This window comes from Poecile atricapillus, chromosome W (assembly GCF_030490865.1).
Source record: "Poecile atricapillus isolate bPoeAtr1 chromosome W, bPoeAtr1.hap1, whole genome shotgun sequence".
In the NCBI taxonomy this organism is placed as follows: domain Eukaryota; kingdom Metazoa; phylum Chordata; class Aves; order Passeriformes; family Paridae; genus Poecile; species Poecile atricapillus.
This window is the reverse complement of record NC_081288.1, coordinates 105,160,519-105,173,553: the sequence shown is the minus strand read 5'-3', so window position 1 is coordinate 105,173,553 and position 13,035 is coordinate 105,160,519.

Sequence of the window (13,035 nt, the reverse complement as noted above, 5' to 3'; positions counted from 1 at the left end):
TTCCCGGTGTAGTTGGCCGAGTTCCCAACCTCCTAGGGCCAACTTATCATATTGACATTAGGCATGCTTTAGCTTCGGCTTAAATTACGCTTAGTCCGGTGATTTTTTTATCCTTCTCTTTCCCTCCTGTCGTTGTGTTTATTACTTCCAGATGTTCCCTTCATATTCTATGTTTTAACCCATTATTTCTCGAAGGCTATCTATTTTATGGCTTCATTCCCCCCTTTTCTTATGACTTACGAATTCTTTCGTCAAGGTCTGATCCTAAGAGTGCTGATGTCTAATCCTAAGAGCGCTGATGCGCTCGTACCATAGCCCAAACCATTTGGGTCCTTTTCATTATGATCCTTAGCTTCCACCACATAAAAATATTTGTAAAAGCTAAAACCAACAGGGCTCCAACTACCAATATCATTGGGTGCACCAGGTAATTGAAAACCTGTGTGGCTGTTGGGGAAAATCCTGTGAAGATATCCCACCAATGATGCTGGCCTACTTGTTCTACTTCGGTGAGGACATTCTTTATTCTTTCTGAATCATGTTCTACCTGCCATACCATCCGTGTAGTTGTTTGATTCACTCTTTGCACCAATTCCTTTACTTTAGGGTGTGCGAGCATTGCTTTGAGAATTTTGACATCCATCCCTATTTGCAATTCTGGTATTTCTCGATACAGGTTAAAATCTGTGTTAATTAGCTGTTGAGTAGTTATTGGGACAGTATAATGAAAATCGCAACCCACTATTTTGGTAAAGTTGCATACACAAAAGTTAGTATTGTTAGTTTCCTCTTGGCAATTATCTATAGTGACATTGTCACAGGCTGTCCGTACGCAAGCACACCCATTCCCTATATAGTAAACTTGTGACTGTGTTCTATTATGCAAAAGCACTTCAAAGGTGCACACTCTATTTTCAGCATCTAAGCATAAATCTTCTGCCTCTACTACAGCGTTTTCGCAAACATAGCCTAGCTGTCCTCTAGGAATACATGCCTCTGTGCTAACCGATTGCCACTTATTTTTGATATAATCATAACTGGCCCAAACATTGTGATCTATTGGCTTGACAATGACATCTTGTTGCATTGTCCCTAGGGTGAGGATAGGAAAAATAGCTCTTTCCTCTGCCGCACTGATGGTGAGGACATAAGCTTCGATATGTTCCTGTTGAGGTTCATAAGTGAAATTTACTAATTGCCACCAGGCTTGGTGGTCCTTCTCGAATTGTGTAGTATGATTGTCCTTTAATATTGTTTCCCTTAGTTCTTGAGGTAATATACCTGACGTTCCTTCTCTCATTATTCCTGCCGCTACCGATTGTACCCACTGTTGTGTCTGAGAGCATTGGATAGCGAGTGCAATGTCTTTACTAAGCTCTCCTGTGTAATCAGCGAGCTTTACAAAATCCTCTGCAGTATGGTTTGCTACCATGGTTAGTAATTTTACTACTAGTGATTGTGTTTCTGCCAATGTAAGCATAGATGAACTCAGCGGCACCTTGAGTTTTCCTAAGTTGGTGGTGACAGTGCTCAATTTGTTCACCAATACCTCTTGATCTACTGTATTCAGTATTCCAAATCCAGTACCAACCCATCCACTTATATCTCTTTGCGCCCGCCTGTGATAGGACCTAGTTGCTAGCCATGCATTCTATCCTTTAAGGCTTTGCTGTACAAATGGTCGGCAATCCTTCTGCAGATGCGTAACATCGACGCGTATATTCATCTGCACCTTTTTCAGGGAATAAGTGGGGTCCAATAATAATTTTAGTTCATTAGATTTTCTTATCACTTGAGGCCCTACAAAGGTTAAATTGTGCACTACTTTGCATTCCGCTGGTGGAATGGTTTCTTGGGGCAAGTCTAGATTTGGATATAAGGGGGTCACGTCTTCCGATAGTGCCACCCTATATTCAACAGCATGCCCACCAGGGACCCCCTCTAGGCTAAGACCTTGTTCCGGTATCTTCAACTGTCTTTCGCATATGAACGACATCGATTGATCTAATCTAAATGTCATCTCACACCGTGCCTTCCCTTCCTCGGGGCCACCAGATGCCACGATCTTTCCCGCAGGGAAAGGAAGAGGGTGAGGGTCAAGGGTTATGTTTTGTGGGCGCAGGTCCCCAAGCGAATCTTTTCTATAAATTACTGTGTTTTGGGGCTGTGATCCGGTTGGATCTTCCCGGAAATCACTCCACCTACACGGAAGTGGGCCCTTTCGCTGCCTCCAAATAGTGGGCTTGCCCATTTTCACCGGACTAAAGGTAATTAGGTTATGTTCGGATGCTGACTTCCCCAAGGATCGAATTGTCAATACTAGCTGCTTTGTTTTTCCTTCCACTGAGTCAAGCTCTCGGCACCCAATTTGGATTTGGTCTCCCTTGTATGCTACCATGGAAAATTGATGCCATAATTTACCTGCGTATGGCTGATTGTTATGTAGGGCATATACCTCGAAATAGGGTCCCTTCTCTCCCCATTCCGGGTGGATACACTGGTGTGCGTGAGACCATGGATCCATCGGGTCAGAGTCTCGGGGAAGAACTATACTTATCGAGAGTCTAATGATCAGGGTTGAAAGGGCTTGAGGTGAAGTCAAGGTCATGATGTCCGTTCCTCTTGTTTATTCTCTGGAGCTTTCTTGACCCGCGAGTAATGAATCCACGTAGGTCGCTCCTTGATCCGGACCGCGGTGAAGGTAGTCAGCAGCACTTGGAAAGGTCCTTCCCACTTCTCTTGTAGGGGTTTTCCTAAAAGATTCTTAACATACACCCAATCACCGGGGTTAAACGGATGCAATTTACAATCAGGTTGTTTAGGTTGGTGCTCTATTACCACGGTAGCATTCTTATCCAATTGTTTCCCTACTGTAATTACATAATCATAAATGTACTGGTTACCGATTTGGCCTATGGCATCCCCGTTTACAACTTGCATAGCATAAGGTCTACCATACAGGATTTCGAATGGGCTTAGCTTCTCTTTTGACCTTGGTTTGACTCTCAGCCTCAGCAGAGCAATAGGCAAGGCTTGATACCATTGCAAATTAGTCTCTTGGCATATTTTGGCAATTTGCTGCTTAATAAGATGATTCATTTTTTCTACTTGTCCACTGGCCTGTGGATGATAAGGTGTATGTAATTGCCATTTGATTTGTAATGCTTTGCTTATTGCTCTCACCACTTTCGCACAGAAGTGTGTACCCCTATCCGAGGAAATACTCTTCGGTACCCCAAACCGCGGAATGATTTCACTCAACAGTATTTTGGTCACTTCTCTTTCCTTGTTTGTCCTGCAAGGGAATGCTTCAGGCCACCCAGAAAATGTATCAGTTAATACCAACAAATATCGGAGCCCCCCTTTTCTTGGGAGCTCAGAAAAATCAATTTGCCATACTTCACCTGGGAATTTACCTCGACTTATGGCTCCTTGGTGTATCTTGGTTCCCGTATTCGGGTTATTTCTCAGGCACCGTTCGCACTGGGATGTTACGTGCTTTATAGTAGTAAATAATTTCGGTCCTGCTATCCTGGTTTGCAAATGTTGGTAAAGCGGATCCAAACCCCAATGGGCCTTCTCATGTTCTGCTTTTACAAACTGCCACATCACATTTCCTGGTACTACTAACTGTCCTGTTTCCAATTGACCCCAACCATTTTCTAATATTTTGCCCTTATTTCTTTGAATCCATTTATGGTCTGATTCCTGGTAATCTGGCTTGATACTGATATCCAGGTCTCCTGGTATTAGGGCCGTTATTCCCACTTCCCTAGACTTTGTGGCAGCCAATTTGGCCTCTGTATCTGCCTTTCTATTTCCTATTTCTGGAATAGTATTGCCTTTCAGATGTCCCTTACAATGCATTATGGCCACTTGAGCTGGGAGTTGGACCGCCTCTAGCAATCGCAGAACCTCCTCTGCATGTTTGACTGTTTTTCCTTGTGTAGTCAACAGTCCTCTTTCTTTCCAGATGGCCCCATGAGCATGTACAACAGAAAAGGCATATTTAGAGTCTGTCCATATATTGATTTGCATATTCTCTGCCAATTCCAGAGCTCGAGTCAGAGCTATCAGTTCTGCCTTCTGGGCTGAAGTTCCTGTGGGTAAGGGGTTCGACTCAATTACCCTTTCTGTAGTAGTGACCGCATAACCAGCCATTCTTACTCCTTGCTTCACGAAGCTGCTGCCATCTGAGAACCAGTTGTCCGCATCTTCGAACGGCTCTTCTTTGAGGTCCGGGCGACTGGAATAGACAGCTTCAATTGTTTCCAGGCAGTTGTGTTCGATGGGTTCTGCCGGGGCTCTTCCTTCTAGAAATGAAGCTGGGTTCACAATGTTAGTTACCTGAATGGTTACGTCATCTGATTCAGCCAGAACGGCCTGGTATTTTAGGAATCTGGAAGGCGACAACCAATGGTTGCCTTTCTGTTCCAGCACAGCTGACACGGTGTGGGATACTAGTACAGTCACCTTTTGGCCCAGCGTGAGCTTCCTGGCCTCTTCTATGTTAATTATCACTGCGGCCACTGCTCTCAGACAGCCTGGCCATCCTTTGCTTACTTCATCCAATCGCTTAGAGAAGTAGGCCACAGCTCTCTTGTGCGGTCCCAGCTGCTGTGCTAGGACTCCTAAGGCCATCCCTTGTCGTTCGTGGGAGAACAGCCAGAATGGTTTTGATACATCTGGGAGACCTAAGGCTGGTGCTCTCATTAGTTCCATCTTCAGCTTCTTGAAGGCTTCTTCTGCCTCGGGAGTCTAAACTAGGATGTTCTTAGCCTCCTTCAACAAATCATACAGTGGTTTAGCGAGTATCCCGTACTGGTAGATCCATAACCGACACCAACCTGTCATCCCCAAAAAGGCGCGCAGATCTCTCACCGTCTCTGGTTTGGGCATCTGGCAGATGGCCTCTTTCCTAGCTGCTCCCAGGGATCGCTGTCCTCTGGAGACTTCGTATCCCAGGTACACCACTTGTGTCTGTACCAGCTGTGCTTTCTGTCGAGAGACTCGATATCCACTTAAACCCAGGAAATTTAGCAAGGAAATGGTCCATTCAATGCATTCTTCCTCTGTCACTGTTGCTATTAGGAGGTCGTCTACGTACTGCAGAAGGGTGCCATCTCCCAGCGGCCTTTCCCACTGTTCTAGTTCCTTGGCTAACTGATTCCCAAAAATCGTAGGGGAATTGCACCACCCTTGGGGCAACACTGTCCAGGTGAGTTGGGTCTTTCTTCCACTATCTACAGATTCCCACTCAAAGGCAAAAATCTTTTGACTCTCGAGAGCTAAGGGGAGGCAAAAGAACGCGTCTTTTAAATCTAATACGGTGAACCAGGCCAAATTCTCCTTCAGTCTGGTCAAAAGCGTGTATGGGTTAGCAACTACCGGATGCAATGCCTTAGTTATTTCATTTACTGCTCTCAGATCCTGGACTAACCTATAGGTTCCATTAGGTTTCTTGACTGGCAGGATTGGTGTATTAAAATCTGATTCGCATTCTACCAATAACCCCAGTTCCATAAACCTCCTGATTGTGGGCTCAATCCCTTTCCTATCTTCTATCCTCAGAGGGTACTGTTTCTTTCTCACCGGTTTTGTCCCAGCTTTAAGTTCAACGACAATCGGTGCTGCTTGTTTTGATTTTCCAGGTATATCAGTAGCCCACACCAATGGGTACGTCTTGCTCAGGATTTGCTCGAAATTGTGGCTTTCAGGTTTAGGCTCTACACAACTGATCGTTAGGCTTAAAGCTGTAATCAGTTGTTCTTCATTTACTTGAAACTCCAATTGATCTTTATTAAACTTTATTACGGCCCCCAAGTTCTCCAATAAGTCTCTCCCTAGTAGGGGTTTTGGTGAATTTGGTAAATACAGGAACTGATGAATTCCCATTTGCTTCCCAATTTTGTATTTAATGGGTTTCAAAAAGTAAGCCTTTTCTGGTTGGCCTGTTGCTCCCACAACTTGCACAAATTCATCACTTTTAGGTACAAATTCTTGATTTAAAACCGAAAAGGTTGCTCCCGTATCAATCAAAAAGTCTAATTCCTTTTTACCCTCCCCTAGCTCTATACTGCACTAGCCGTTGATAGTGTTCCGCGTTGCCCGGGTCCCACTCTGGTTTACTGCTGGGAAAATTATCTTCTAGTCTCCCCGATAATAGTTGGGCATGTCGCCTCCCCGTTTCCAATACGAGTTCCCTTTCCGTATCTGTCAACTCTGACAACATCACTTCTATATCCTCCCAATCAATATCTAAGTTCTTTGCCATTAGTTCAAACCTCTTTGCTACTCCCTCTGGATTCCTCCTGAAGTTCCTTGCCTCATCCCTCCAATTGTTCAAATCACTCGTCGAGAATGGCACCTTTACTCTAGTCTTTTCCCCTACTATTGGCATAACTTGTCGGAGAGGAGCTATCGTGTGATTCCCTTTCTCCCCTTGCTTTGCTTCCCCCGTGCCACAGATCTGGTGTAATACGAGTGACTGGTCCCCTCCCCGGGATTTTCTTCCTGTGCCTCAATGCCTTCCCTATTCTTTCTCTTCTCTTTCTTCATTCCCCCTTCCTGCTCTTCATTTTCCTCTCCTATCTCTATCACACAATCCATCCGATTCTCATCCTGCGTTTGTCGCCTCTTTTGTATCTGCCAGCTCTTATCCTGTCCCGGGCTGCAGTTCCTCTCATCCTCTGCTCCCCCTCCACTTCTCTTATCCTCTATCTGAATTACTATGTTCAGTTTCTGTGAGTTACTCTCTGCCTCCCTTTCGCATGCCTCATTATCATTCTTCTCGCTGTATCTCAATTTAGGGACGTCGCCTCCCGGTGAATTGCTTTTATCCCCAGTCCTTGGTGCACTGGTTTCCATTCTACAGACGCCTCCATTTCTGGAGGTGTTGCTATCTCCATATGGACTGAGCTCGGGTATGCTACGTGTCTCTCTTCGGCTCTCTGCTTCTGACCCACTGCCTTCCTCCCCCTCAACCTCCAGTGTGGGTGGGCTGTCAGCATTCATGTAGCTCCCTGACCCCTGTGGACTATCTAGTCCCTGAGGGTTGTTTTTCCTCTCGTCAATCCCTGATTTTAATGGGCTGCCCTCCTTCCAACCCCGGACTCCCTCCCAGGTCCTTCCAATGCTTTAGGATGCACCCTAAGGGGGTTTTCATATTTACGTCCTTACTCTGTTGACCTCCCATGACTATCCCCTGTATCTGCGTTTTCTGTTAACCGAAACAGTCCCTCTCTCGCAACCACGATATGCTGATATATTTTAACACTTCATGCACACAATCTCAATCGCTTCGTCCGTTTCCGACCTGGCTTCTCGCGAAGAACAGGAAATGCGGAGCAGGACTCCCTCTCGCTTCGCAGCTACGCTGCGTCTCACTCACCCTCACATACAACACACACTTATAAAATAAAATTGTTTTACCAGGTTTGGTCACAAAAAAAGTCGCCCTCAAACTGTGAAGTACCGGCTTCCCAAATTCAAGGCACGTAGACAGCACAATGCGCGTTTCAATCTATTACATAAAGAGTGACAAGATGTCTCCTATAAAACTTTGCAACAAACACATAAAACGAACACACAAAACACATACAAACACCAATGGTACCAAAACCTATGATGTTCGAGATATCGAACACAAATGGTACCAATTAGGGACAAACACCAATGGTACCAAAACCTATGATGTCCGAGATATCGAACACAAATGGTACCAATTAGGGACAAACACCAATGGTACCAAAACCTATGATGTCCGAGATATCGAACACAAATGGTACCAATTAGGGACAAACACCAATGGTACCAAAACCTATGATGTCCGAGATATCGAACACAAATGGTACCAATTAGGGATTTTTACCAGGGCGTCCCCTGGTTTACCCTTCGGTGGTCACGTCTGACCCCCGTGTCCCAATAAAGCGCTTTAAACCAAAACCAATAAACAATTAAAAATACCTCTTAATTGGAGCAGGAGATGCAGGGAATCCTTCCTCTGCCGAAGAGCGCTGGTCCGGGAGGGGAGTCTCTTCTGACAAAAATCCGTCAGGGGCCCCAGAGGGTCCCGGCCCCGGACCGGCTCTTCGGAGGGAACCCCTCAAAGTCTGAGTCTCCTGTTTCGTCCCACCTGGGTCGCCAGAACTGATGCCGAATTTTGCCCCAAAAGGCGATAAATAACTGTCTAAGAGACGCAGTTTAAGTCAGATAGACAGGAGGTATTTTATTAGCAACGTGCACGTTGGGGAAATCTCTAAAGGGAGTTTTCCAAAGTCTTACAACAAAAGCGTGCCTTTTATACAGTTTTAGGTTTGGAATTACATCATATCCATGCATATTCATATGGGGCGTGCCGTAGGCGGGGCGTGGGCGGAAACTTCTATTTTGAGGATCTTTTCGGGGGTCGTTCCGGTCGGCCTTCATCGTGGGCGAGGGTCTCCGAGGAGTCTTCCTCCTTAAACTTTTGAACTTCTTTCCAAATTTGGTCCTTTCCCGGTGTAGTTGGCCGAGTTCCCAACCTCCTAGGGCCAACTTATCATATTGACATTAGGCATGCTTTAGCTTCGGCTTAAATTACGCTTAGTCCGGTGATTTTTTTATCCTTCTCTTTCCCTCCTGTCGTTGTGTTTATTACTTCCAGATGTTCCCTTCATATTCTATGTTTTAACCCATTATTTCTCGAAGGCTATCTATTTTATGGCTTCACTCAGCTCCTGTAAATTTTTGTTTATGGAAATAAGATACGGTCGAATCTGCACATCCTCCACCTGAGGATGTGCCACTGGCATTCCATGTTTATATGGCATCCCATATAACATTTCAAAGGGGGACAGACCTGTCTCAGAGTGCGGCATGGTTCTTATGTTTAGTAATGCAAGGAGAACACATTTGATCCATGACATTTTGGTTTCAATCATAAGTTTGGCTAGCTGTGATTTTAATGTTTGATTCATTCTTTCTACTTGTCCTGAACTCTGAGGATGCTAAGGGGTGTGATATTGCCATCTTATGCTTAATGCTTCTGATAGTTGTCTGATAATTTTGGATGTAAAGTGTGTGCCTTGATCTGAATCGATATAATCTATTATTTCATATCTGGAAATAATTTCTTCCAATAAAATTTTTGACAACATTTGAGCTGTGGCCCTTGCCCTAGGAAAAGCTTCCACCCAATGTGTCAATTTATCTACTATTACTAATAAGAATTTGTATCTACCGATTTTTGGTAGCTCAGTGAAATCCACCTGGATTCTTTCAAATGGCCTGTATGAGAGGGGGCGACCTCCCCAGGCTGATTGCTTAAATTTTGATCGATTTATTTTCTGGCATATCACACATCCTTGCACCTCTTGTTTGGCAAGTTCAAAGATTCCTTTGCACCCGAAAAATTTAAGAAATTGCTCGGCTAATGCTCGAGTTCCCCAATGAGTTTGTTCATGTAGTCTCCGTAGTATTCCCCTTGCCATTCCCTTTGGGACTAATTCCCTCCCGTCTGGTAACCACCATTTTCCCTTTTCAAAGTTACTTCCTACCTTTTTGAATTCTTCTATCTCCCTTTCCGAAGGGAGCATGGAAACTTCTGGTGATTCCTCTGGGATTACTTCGGGAATACTTACCGTTAACAAAGCCGCTCTTTTCGCCTCTTTGTCTGCCAGATTGTTTCCCCGCGTGTGGAATTGCCATCCTGTTTGGTGTCCTTTTACATGGACCACCGATATTTCTCGTGGCTCTCTGACTGCTTCTAAAATTTGTCTGATTGTCTCCCCATGGATTAATCCTTTTCCTTTAGTATTTATTAAACCCCTCTCTTCTCATATTTTTCCGAAGGTATGTACCACTCCAAATGCATATCTTGAGTTTGTAAAAATGGTCCCCCTTTTTCCTTTCAATCCCCGAAGGGCTTTTAGGAGAGCATATAGCTCGCAAGCTTGGGCTGACCAACTTGCTTTTAGGGGTCCCGACTCTACAACCTCTTTTGACATGCCATTTATTATTGCATATCCTGATTTTCGTTTTCCTTCAACAACTTTCGAAGAACCATCTATAAACCATTTTTCTCCTTCCTCTAATTCTTGATCTTCCAAGTCAGGCCTAACCTTTGTTTGCAATTCCACAGTTTCAATGCAATTGTGGAGTAGTTTTTCTGTTGGTTCCCCAAACAAGAACTGCGCAGGATTCTGTGCAGTAGTTGTTTTTAATTCCAGGCCCGGTGAGCTGATTAAGATGGCTTCATATTTCAGAAGCCTTGAATCAGTTAACCATTTTTCTGCTTTTTGTTGTAAGATATTTCTTACATCATGTGGGGTATAAACTATCAAGGAAGCTCCAAAAGTTATCTTTTTTGCTTCCCCAACCAACAGAGCTACTGCCAATATTGCTTGCAAGCAAGTAGGCCGGCCCCTACTTACCGGATCTAGGATTTTTGATAGAAATCCTATAGGTTTCCTTTTTTCTGCCCATTCCTGGGTCAGAACCCCTTGTGCTGTTTGCGCACTTACGTCCACAAACAGCTGAAATTCTTTATTGGTATCCGGCAAGGTTAGTACGGGGGCGGTTATGAGGGCATTCTTTAACTCCTGGAATTTGATTCCATCTTGCTCAGTCCATTTCAGTCTATCAGTGTTTAGTCTCTTGTACAGAAACTTTACTTTTTCACTAAAACCTTCAATCCATTGCCTGCAATATCCCAGAAGCCCTAAAAATTGTCTAATTTGTCTCTGTTTTTGGGGCAGGGAGTGCAAGGATCCCTGCCACTCTCTCAGGGTCTAATTTCTTTTTCCCTTGAGATATCCAATAACCAAGATATTTAACCTCGGGCTCTGTGAATTGCAGTTTGGATTTGCATACCTTTAACCCCTTCTGTCTCAAAAAATTTAACAAAGCAATCGTACTCCTTTTCACCTTTTCTTCAGTTGTCCTGGCAATCAATATGTCATCTACATATTGTAACAGTTTTGTCCCATCCTCAGGAACGAATTGGGTTAGCAATTGCTCCAAAGCCTGTCCGAACAGATTTGGAGATTCCACAAATCCTTGAGGAAGGACTGTCCACCTTAGCTGTTGTTTTCGGTTTGTGTCAGGGTCCTCCCATTGAAAGGCGAAGTAATTCCTACTCCTCTCATCCAAAGGACAAGTCCAAAAGGCATCCTTTAAATCAATTACACTGTACCACACATCCTCAAGTGAGAGTCTGTTTAGTAAAGTATAAGGGTTTGCCACCACCGGGAACCTGGTTCGGGTTCTAGCATTTACCGCTCTAAGATCCTGAACCAATCGGAAACTCCCATCCGTTTTCTTTACGGCCAGGATGGGGGTGTTATGTTGAGACATGCAGGGTTCGAGGGTACCCCCTTTGAGAAGATCATCAATTACATGCTTCAATCCCCTCCTCCCTTCCATCGGGATGGGATATTGTTTGACCCTTATCGGGTCATTGGGGTCCTCTATTTCAATTTTAATAGGCTTAATATTTAGTTTTCCCACTTCCCCTTTTGAGTGCCACACTCTGGGATTAATTTCCTCTTCATCCTTTGGAGTCAATTTGAATATCTTCACCACCAATTCAGAATTTTTAACAAAAATATTGATACCCAATGCAACAATCATGTCTCTTCCTAATAAATTATAATCTGCCTCTTCTACAAGTAACAAATTTCCTAGGCAAATTTTATTTTTCGATTCTATTTCCACATCTTTTATTACAGACACTTTAAAAGGATCTCCCTTGGCTCCAATTACAAAAACCTTTTCCCTGCTTGCCACACACCCCTCTGGTAGTTTTTGCAGAGTACTCCTTTCTGCTCCGGTGTCTACCAGGAAGCTTACCTCCTGCCGTTGGGGACCCACTCTCAGTTTTATTAAGGGCTCTTTAGATGTTTTGGTCCCCAAATTTAAAAGCCCAAGACACCGCTAATCCTCTTGAAAGATTTTTTCATCTTTCATCCTTTTCCTACAGTCCTGCTGAATGTGTCTTACCTTTTTACAATAGTAACATTCGGGAAGCTCTCTCCGTGGGGCAGGGGCTGCCTTGTGAGAGCCTTTCTGTTTTCTGGGTGAAGTTCTAAACTTACCATGCGTTTGCTCCTGCTTTTGAACCTCTTTGACAGCGGCTACTAACACTTTAGCCTGTAGCCTTTGTTTTTCATCCTCCCTTCTCATGTATATCTTTTGAGCTTCCCTCAGAAGCTCCTGGAGGCTTTTATCCTGCCATCCATCGATTTTCTCCAGTTTCCTCCTAATATCCTCCCAAGACTTTGCTACGAATTGTGTCTTGAGTAGGACCTCTCCCACAGGAGAGTTCGGGTCAGTCCCAGAGTATATCTGAAGACTCCGCTGTAGCCTCTCCACCTATTCTGTGGGCGATTCCTCCTTCCCTTGGCATTCCCCGAACACTTTACTAATATTTTGACCTCGGGGAACCGCCTTTCTAATTCCCTGCACAATTATATTTCTTAAATCTATCATGCTCCGCCTTCCTTCTTCCGTCTGGGCGTTCCAACTCGGGCTCACACTGGGCCACTTTTGGTCTTCCGGTGTCCCCTGTGGGTTGTGTCGGTCCCAGTCCCTGATACCGGCTTGTTTAATCATCTCTCTCTCCTCCTGATTAAACAGCGATCTCAGGATTGCCATAAGATCATCATACATATAAATACTGCTTCCTAAGAAGTCATCCAACCTTTCAGCCACACCAAACGGATCATCCAGCAACCGCCCCATCTCTTTTTTAAATGCTCGCACATCCCCTGAATTAAGGGGAACATTCACAAACCAAATTACTCCAGGGGCGGTTGGTACTTCCCTGAGAGGGAACATTCGGTGTCCATTCTCATTCTCTCCCCACTCTTCACCCACCATTTTTGCTTTCAAACGAGTTCTACTTGCAGGAAGGGAACTGGGGTTTGTGGGGGTTTTTTCCTTTATTGTTTGTGGGAACTCCGCCGCCATCCGGTTACCGGGAGGGACCTTTTCAGTTAAGTTTGAGGGTCCCGGCGGTGGCGGCCGGACGGGCAATTGTGGATAGGGTGATCCCCA